The sequence below is a fragment of the Scophthalmus maximus genome, chromosome 22, assembly GCF_022379125.1.
Source record: "Scophthalmus maximus strain ysfricsl-2021 chromosome 22, ASM2237912v1, whole genome shotgun sequence".
In the NCBI taxonomy this organism is placed as follows: domain Eukaryota; kingdom Metazoa; phylum Chordata; class Actinopteri; order Pleuronectiformes; family Scophthalmidae; genus Scophthalmus; species Scophthalmus maximus.
In genome coordinates, this window is record NC_061536.1 from 14,115,001 (window position 1) to 14,122,500 (window position 7,500).

The 7,500-nt window shown below is 47.4% G+C and overlaps 1 protein-coding gene and 1 long non-coding RNA gene across 4 annotated transcripts in view; one reads left to right on the forward strand and one right to left on the reverse strand.

Annotated features, from left to right (window-relative positions):
• Positions 1-7,462, forward strand: part of LOC118292276 — a 17,229-nt gene extending 9,767 nt beyond the window's left edge. The window contains exon 6 of the long non-coding RNA XR_007030350.1: positions 7,100-7,462. This is a non-coding gene — a long non-coding RNA (uncharacterized LOC118292276). The remainder of the gene's footprint in view (positions 1-7,099) is intronic.
• Positions 1-7,500, reverse strand: part of LOC118292273 — a 31,010-nt gene that overhangs the window by 21,023 nt on the left and 2,487 nt on the right. The window lies entirely within an intron of this gene.

The following is a 7,500-nucleotide window of genomic DNA, read 5'->3' on the forward strand; positions in this document are numbered from 1 at the left end:
ATAGAGAGACACACACACTTTTCATAACACATTTATCAGGTCTGAAACTGAAGGAAAACATTTCTACTGAGTTCAGCTGATATTTTTTCAACTCCCCCCCCCCCCCCCCCCCCCCTCTGTTAATGAAAGGCCTGCAGTCTTAGTCATGACTCTGTTCTCTGTGAGTACATCTGAGATGCCACCCAGGGGATCCTCCTGGAGGCCATTTACTACACAAGCTCTCTCACACACACACACACACACACACACACACACACACACCAACACACACCACAGACCTCTGCAGTTGATGGAGCTCCTTGCCGGAGTCACGGGGGAGGAAGGAGAGGCAGAGAGAGACGAAGGGAAGCTGGAGGGTTTCAGAAAAAGACAGAGGAGGAGGAGGAGGAAATATTGAAAAGGAAACTAAAGCAGAGGAACAAAAACCTAGGGCCTGATCGAAGCTGATCGCCGCGGGGCAGAGGGCGATGTGGAGGAGAGAACCGCAAGGGCTGCTGGGAAATGAGAGCGAGCCCCAAAAGAAAAGCTTGAAAGATAAGAGAGGGAGTGAGGAAGAGGAGGAAGAGGAGAAGCAGGGATGTAGTGACACTGGAAGAAAATGGTTAAACTGAAAAACTGAAGTATATTTTCTGATATTACAGTATTTTTACAAATCTGCAGGTGAATTATTCTTCAGGGTTAAAACTCCGTCTCCGTCAGTCGTTCTTTGTTGAGCGTCCAAAACGAACAAACAGTCTTTGACACTGTTGCATTGTGGGTGATTGTGTTGCTGTAGGTATGAAAGTGAATCTGTCTCGTCAGACTGTTTCTACTCCTGAAGTTTATTGGCATTGAAATTATGTATCAGAATTTTTTGCATCTGAATTCAAAACTTCAAGATTTTCATTTGTTTTTTAATGTTAAAAAAATGAAGTGTAAAATAAATTTAGACAATTTTTTTAATGATAAAACATAAAATGATGATAAAATCAATTCTATCATCAAAGTTTTTGTTTGCAGATGAATTCAAACACTCACTCTGCTCATATCAAATAAATTTCATTTTTCGTTTATTCGTTTTTTATTAAATATATAAAATATATAGTTACAAAGATATACATTTTTGTATCGGACACATTTAGTGTTTTTTTTTCGGAAAAAGAAAAATGATCCCTCTCGATTTCCCAGAGCCAGAAAGTGACGTCTTCAAATATGTTTATTTTGTGTTTTGTAAACTTGAGAAATGAACAATTCGATCAATTGATTTGTTGTATTGTTGATTTCCTGTCACCAACTAATCGACAGAGAGATCGACACGAATGTCCACGTCTCCGTTTGGGAACAAAATTAACTCTGAAATCAAAAAATATATAAACAAAACCACAAGAGACTGAAAAGGGCGGATTTGTGCTAGAAAATGTATTTTGCATTAAAGTGCCATCTGTTTGTATTGCAACAGTCCGTGAGGACTAAAGAGGCTGGAGGTGGAGGGAGGGGAGGACGGACTGGAACATAATGGATGTAATGAACAGGGGAGGACGTAGAGGAGGAGCTGGGGGAGTTCATCGAGGGATGATGGCTCTGGGAATATGAGCAGGACAGAGAGAACACAGGTAGTCAGGGAGGGAACGTCAGGATCAAGGATCACGAGGAGCATTGAGCGGAGGGAGAAAAGGTGATCGGCATGTCACACACACACACGAGTGTCTCTGAGACTGTTGCATTGTGGGAGGCTGCAACAATAGGTCCTGACAGCTCTCTCTGCTGCCACCGCCCAGGGCACCGGACGTGTGTGTGTGTGTGTGTGTGTGTGTGTGTGTGTGTGTGTGTGTGTGTGTGTGTGTGTGTGTGTGTGTGTGTGTGTGTGTGTGTGTGTGTGTGTGTGTGTGTGTGTGTGTGTGTGTGTGTGTGTGTGTGTGTGTGTGTGTGACGGTGATGTGAAGTGAAGTCTTGAGTCTGACTCACCTCCACTTCAGCGGAGGACGCCCTGAACCGACACACTGAGGGAGCCTCCTCCGCTCACTGCGGCTTGTTGGGGTAATACCTCCATCCATCCATCCATCCATCCATCCATCCATCCATCCATCCATCCATCCATCCATCCACCCATCCACCCATCCACCCGCGCATTCATTCTTCTGTCTGACTGTGTGTGTGTGTGTGTGCGTGTGTGTGTGTGTGGAGAGTTGTATAAGAAGTCCAGGGCGCCCCACACTCTTTCTTTTCCGGCACCTCTCTCTGCTCTTTCTCTTTTCTGTGCCAGTAATTCGTCCGCTCGCACTTTACGTTTGCTGTGACTTCTGAACAAATCAAACCTTTCTTTTCTATTTTAAAGCTACAGTGTGTAATATTTAGAAGAACTAATTCACAGAAATTGAATATATGTTCCATGACTATGTTCATATAAGAGTTAAATATAGTTCCATGAGCTGGACCGACCTCCGTGTGAGTCTCCATGTTTCTACGTTGTTGTTGAACTAAACGCTCCAGAAGACGTCGCATTTACGTCAGACGCTGACGGAAATGGAATCGGCGGTGCGCCGCCATAAAGTGTCCCCTGTCGGTCGCTCAGTTGGTTGCAATTTGCAACTTTACCACCAGATGCCGCCAGAAAATTACAAAAAATGACACACTGGGGCTTTAAGTTTAGTTAGTTCTGGTTGGGTGGAAGACCTGGATTGGTCCACCAGTGTCCCCGTGGTAACTGGTGAGCTGAACCTGCTCCCGGGTTCGTTTTCTGTCCTTCTCAAATTCACGAGTATGTAGATATGGCCACAACAGTTTGACTTCACGCTGACAGAAGCCTTTTTTTCTTCTTTTTACAGTTCCAGACTAATTTTAAACGCAGCCGTAGATCGCTGTCGTGTTGCGGCTCACGCTCACGCGCGCCGCCGCTAATGTTTTTCAGCGTGAGATCCTCGGCGGTGCGAGTCAGACCGACTCACGCGAACATACCAAGCAGTTTGAGAAACGATTTGATGTTTTTTAATATTGTACCGTCGTCTCATGTCTGAGATCCTGAACAGACGTTTCCCACCCGACCAGGCGGAGAGAGTGCAGTTGTAGATGTATCTTCAGGAGTCAACGTGTTCAGCCGGACGTTCCTCCAGACGAACTCTTAATTCCTCGGTTTCTTAAAACTCCATTAAAAAAACCCCGGTAAAGCTTCATCCAGCAGAGCAGCTTAGGAGGACTCAGCGACTCGGAGCTGACGGCTGAGCAGTTTGTGGGTGTTTTTTCTGTTTTGAAAAACAAAGGCCTCCTCCCCCACGTTAGATTATACACGCACACGCCGCAGGAGACGTGAATCCAACTGTGGGTTTCTTTTCCTGCTTCGACAAGACGAAACCACCTCCATGGAAACACAATGGTTTCACCCAGTTTGCGATTGGAAGACCTCGACTGTCCTGTGGCAGGATCCCGACCTCCGGGAGGAACTGCAGCGCCGACTGGATAAGCCAGACCCCGTGACCCCGTGACCCCGTGACCCCCAAACCAGCGTCGGACCTCGCTAATGCTCCTCACAGCAAATCCCTGCAGACTGGCAAGTTCCAAACGTCTGGTGGAGCGGCTGAGACCAGGCGAGCGGCGGCAGCAGATCCAGACTCCAGAGAATTTTGGTTTGATGTCCAGTTTTTTTCCCCCTAAGAGAAGTGTGGGGTTTTCGTAGCCACTCGAGTTATCGCCGAGTTGCGGACGTATGGTCACCGGGTTTGGAAAAGTGAAGCCGATGCGGAAGTGTCTGAAGCCTGTGTTCTGTGTACTGACCAGCAGAGGGCGACTCTGCAATCCGTCGACAGTCAAATGGACCATAAAGCACCGGATGTATTGGAGGCGTAGGATACAGCGTGATTGACAGGTGGTTCCGTCCAATCGGTGCCTGGTTGCAGGTGCAGCTGGACGAGCTCTCTGCAGTCAGGATGGCAGACGCCACGGTAGGTTGCCACTTATGTCCAATTATGAATAATAATTATCCAATTATGTCCAAGATCCACACCAACTGTACGAAAAGACCTTTAGTGACTGTAAAAAAAGAAGATGGCTGACGCACGCAAACAAAAACAAAGCCAAAAGACCAAAACCAACAATCAATTTATCTTATTAATTAGTATTGTGTGTGTGTGTGTGTGTGTGTGTGTGTGTGTGTGTGTGTGTGTGTGTGTGTGTGTGTGTGTGTGTGTGTGTGTGTGTGTGTGTGTGTGTGTGTGTGTGTGTGTGTGTGTCCAAAGCCTGACACTTCTTCCTCTGCAGCAGAGCTCCATTGTCCAAAAAACTATTTAAGAACACGTCAGAGTAGAAACACAAGGGAACGATTCAAACCGACAAACCAGGAAAACTAAAGAGTCCAACGGTCGTCGGGGGCGAAACCTGAACGAGACTCTGTGACGTCATCGCGTGGCGAGACGACGGACTCCAGGCCCCCTGTTACCGTGGAGAGGGTAAGTGGGTTAACGCAGTTAATTCATTAAGAAGTGTGTGTGTGTGTGTGTGTGTGACAGTTTGAATCCTGCCTCGTCGCCGTCTCACGGCGTTTGTCTGTATAAATTAAATCACACATTTTTCTGCTACAACAAAGAACCCGGAGTCTTGAACGCAAATGAAGTGAGACACTAAATTAAGACACTCTGTTCTCAGATTTGAACAAAGCAACACGGAGCCGTGTGCAGTTCACTGACACCAAGTTCTGGGTTTTACAAGAAGAGCACTGGACACATGGAGATACTGTATGACCCAAGAAGGGAAAGAATCAAGAGACGACGTGAACAAAAACACGATGGTTACCTTTGCAATTCAGTATCAGTTTGAAATATAACGTTACATTCTTTACGTTTCTGTCCAAAGCCACTGACAGTCACGGAGGCAGTTGGGGCTGCAACTGACCATTATTTTTCTTTGCCGATTATTAATCTGTTGAATATTTTCTCGATCAGTTCACCGTCACAGAGGAGCAAAGAAACCAGAACACATTCACATTTAAGAAGCTGAAATGCTGACCCCCCGCTCTCTGCCAGAAAGTGAGTCTGTCCTCCGCTCTGCGTCGCCACTTCCTGCCAAATAGAGCTCGGCAGCCAGAACGCGACGACAGACACACATCATCTGATGAACGTGTAGAGTTCATTTTGTGGCACGCGAGAAAGAGAATAGCAGCGTGCACATCGTTGGACCTAATGAACCTGAGTAACGCTGCGGTTTCTCTCTGACCAGGTCGACGCAGGGAATCTGCTCATTAAAGAGCTTCGGGGTTTAAATGTGAACTGAATATTCATGAGTTCCACTCAAGAGGTCACGAAAAGTAGCAAAGAGCGGAATCATCCGAATTAATGACTCAACTAATGGTTGAACGGGTTCAGCAGTTACTGTAAATGTGTCACTGTTATAAACATCCGACCAACTGACCACAGTAAATACATTCCTTGGTATATATTTCAAATTTAAACGAGGCAGATGTCAGATTTGTGACTATTAACATCTACGTATTGATTTGATATGAGTCTAAAGTGGTTCACGTACGTCAAAAAGACTTCATGGGAAATATCTGTTCCCTCTCGTACAGTGGGACGTGAACAGCCTGCGATGATGTTTGACACCGTGACGTCAGCCCGTTGGTTTGCGAGCTGAAGCCTCGACTTTCACATCTTGACCAGCGTCAGCTACACCTGCAACCATTCCAATGGTTCCAATGCACCTATTGGACGGACCATCTGTCAATCAAGCTGTATCCACGCTCCAGCACGTACGGTCCCACGTCGTCTGTTTGACTCTGACATCACGCTTCGTTGAAGAGGAAGAGAAACTACTCAGGAAAATGTTTACTGACTTTATAAATCACGTGAGGACTCATTTTCTCACAGACTTTTATGGAAAACAGCCGGTGGAGTCGCCCTCTGCTGGTCAGTACAGAGAAGACCGACCCGACTTTCAACCCATCAGACAGAAGACGGACTTCTGTCCGACCGCTGTCGACTTTGAACGACCACAGACGCCGTCGCCTCGTCAGGTACGGAGACGGCGAGGCGACGGCGTCTTCCTGACCGTCCTGATGTCGTGAGTGACAACCGCCGCACATCAGCTCCGAAAGCCGGATCCCCGACGATCCTGCAGACTCACCGACGCAACAGAAATCGACAGTTTGTCGTAATTCTTCTCCTCAGATCGGCAGAAAGACGAGACTCTGTTTTTCTTTTGAGTCGCCAAGTCAAGGGTGAGATGTGAGCGAGGGAAGAAGAAACCCAGGGAGGGAGGGAGGGAGGGAGCTGTTGACCGATATTTACTGTAACGTTTCCCTCCTCCCTCCGTCTCTCGTTGACCTCCCTCTTTACCCTGGACCTATTTTTAGCAGCAGCTGCTCTAACTCGGGCCTAATGCCGTGTAAGAATAGACGTTCCTCGCGAGAAACGCAGCAGGAAACGTTCCTGCAGGCAATATGTTGGGTCGGGAGGGGGGCGGGGCGGGGCGGGGCAGAGGGGGCCGTCCTGTCGCCCTGACCGGTTTAACGAGCTCCGTCGTGGTTCAACCCTCCACGTCGGATTTCCAGACGCGTCCTCGTGCCTTTGACTGGAAGACGCGACTTCATTTGTTCCGTAAAAACAACAGTTCAGGCGACGACGATGCTCGGAGTCCGTCGGAGGGTTGTTGGTGACGTGAGCATGTCTTGTCACACTGACTGTACTTTCTGCTATGGTTCGTTCTCACCCAGATCATCCATGAAGGAATGTGCCCAATTTTCTGCATAAATATTTAATAATGAACTATTTAAAACATTTAACCACGTCTGAGTGGGTAAATTATTAAACTCGAAACAGTTGGTCTTCTGTCAAGTGTCTGGTGGTGGTAACACGGGACCCCACCGGCTCTTTGTCTACAGGGGACATGAATATACATGTATATATATATAAATATGTCCTCCTTTTTTTATGGCTCTGAATCTGCAAAAGCCGCGGTCAAAGGTCAAGGTCACAGTGACCTCAAACAGCAATAACTCCAGCACAGTTTCACACAAGTGTCCTGCAACGACAGCCAACGTGAGGCTGAGATGATGTGGATTCATTTATCCTGTCATATCTTTTTTCTGCGATGGAGATGATGATGATTTTCACGATCTGCTTGTGTTTTGTTCCAGATTCCAGAGAAAAGCCTGAAGCGTAGACCGCAGCCTCGGTCGACCTCGTTCTCGTCTGATTCCCTCGCCGCGCCTGGGCCGCATGTCCCCCCCGCATAAAAAAAAAGACTACATGACTTCATCAACCAGATAGAGATTCGCTTTGATTTGATTTACTTCTGTCACAGAAAATAATGGAGACGCAGAGAGAAACTGTTTCCTCCTTTTTTGGCTCCTCACTCCACAAGCTCCGGATCTCAGGAAAAAAAAACACTCCCTTTGCTTATCACCAACCACCACCTCCAGACCTCAACCCCCCCGATCCCTCGCCGTCCGCCCGTCTGGCTCAATGACAATCAAAGGTCAAATGCCCCCCCCCGTCCCCCCCCCCCCTCCACGCAGCAGCAGCCTCCATTTGTTCT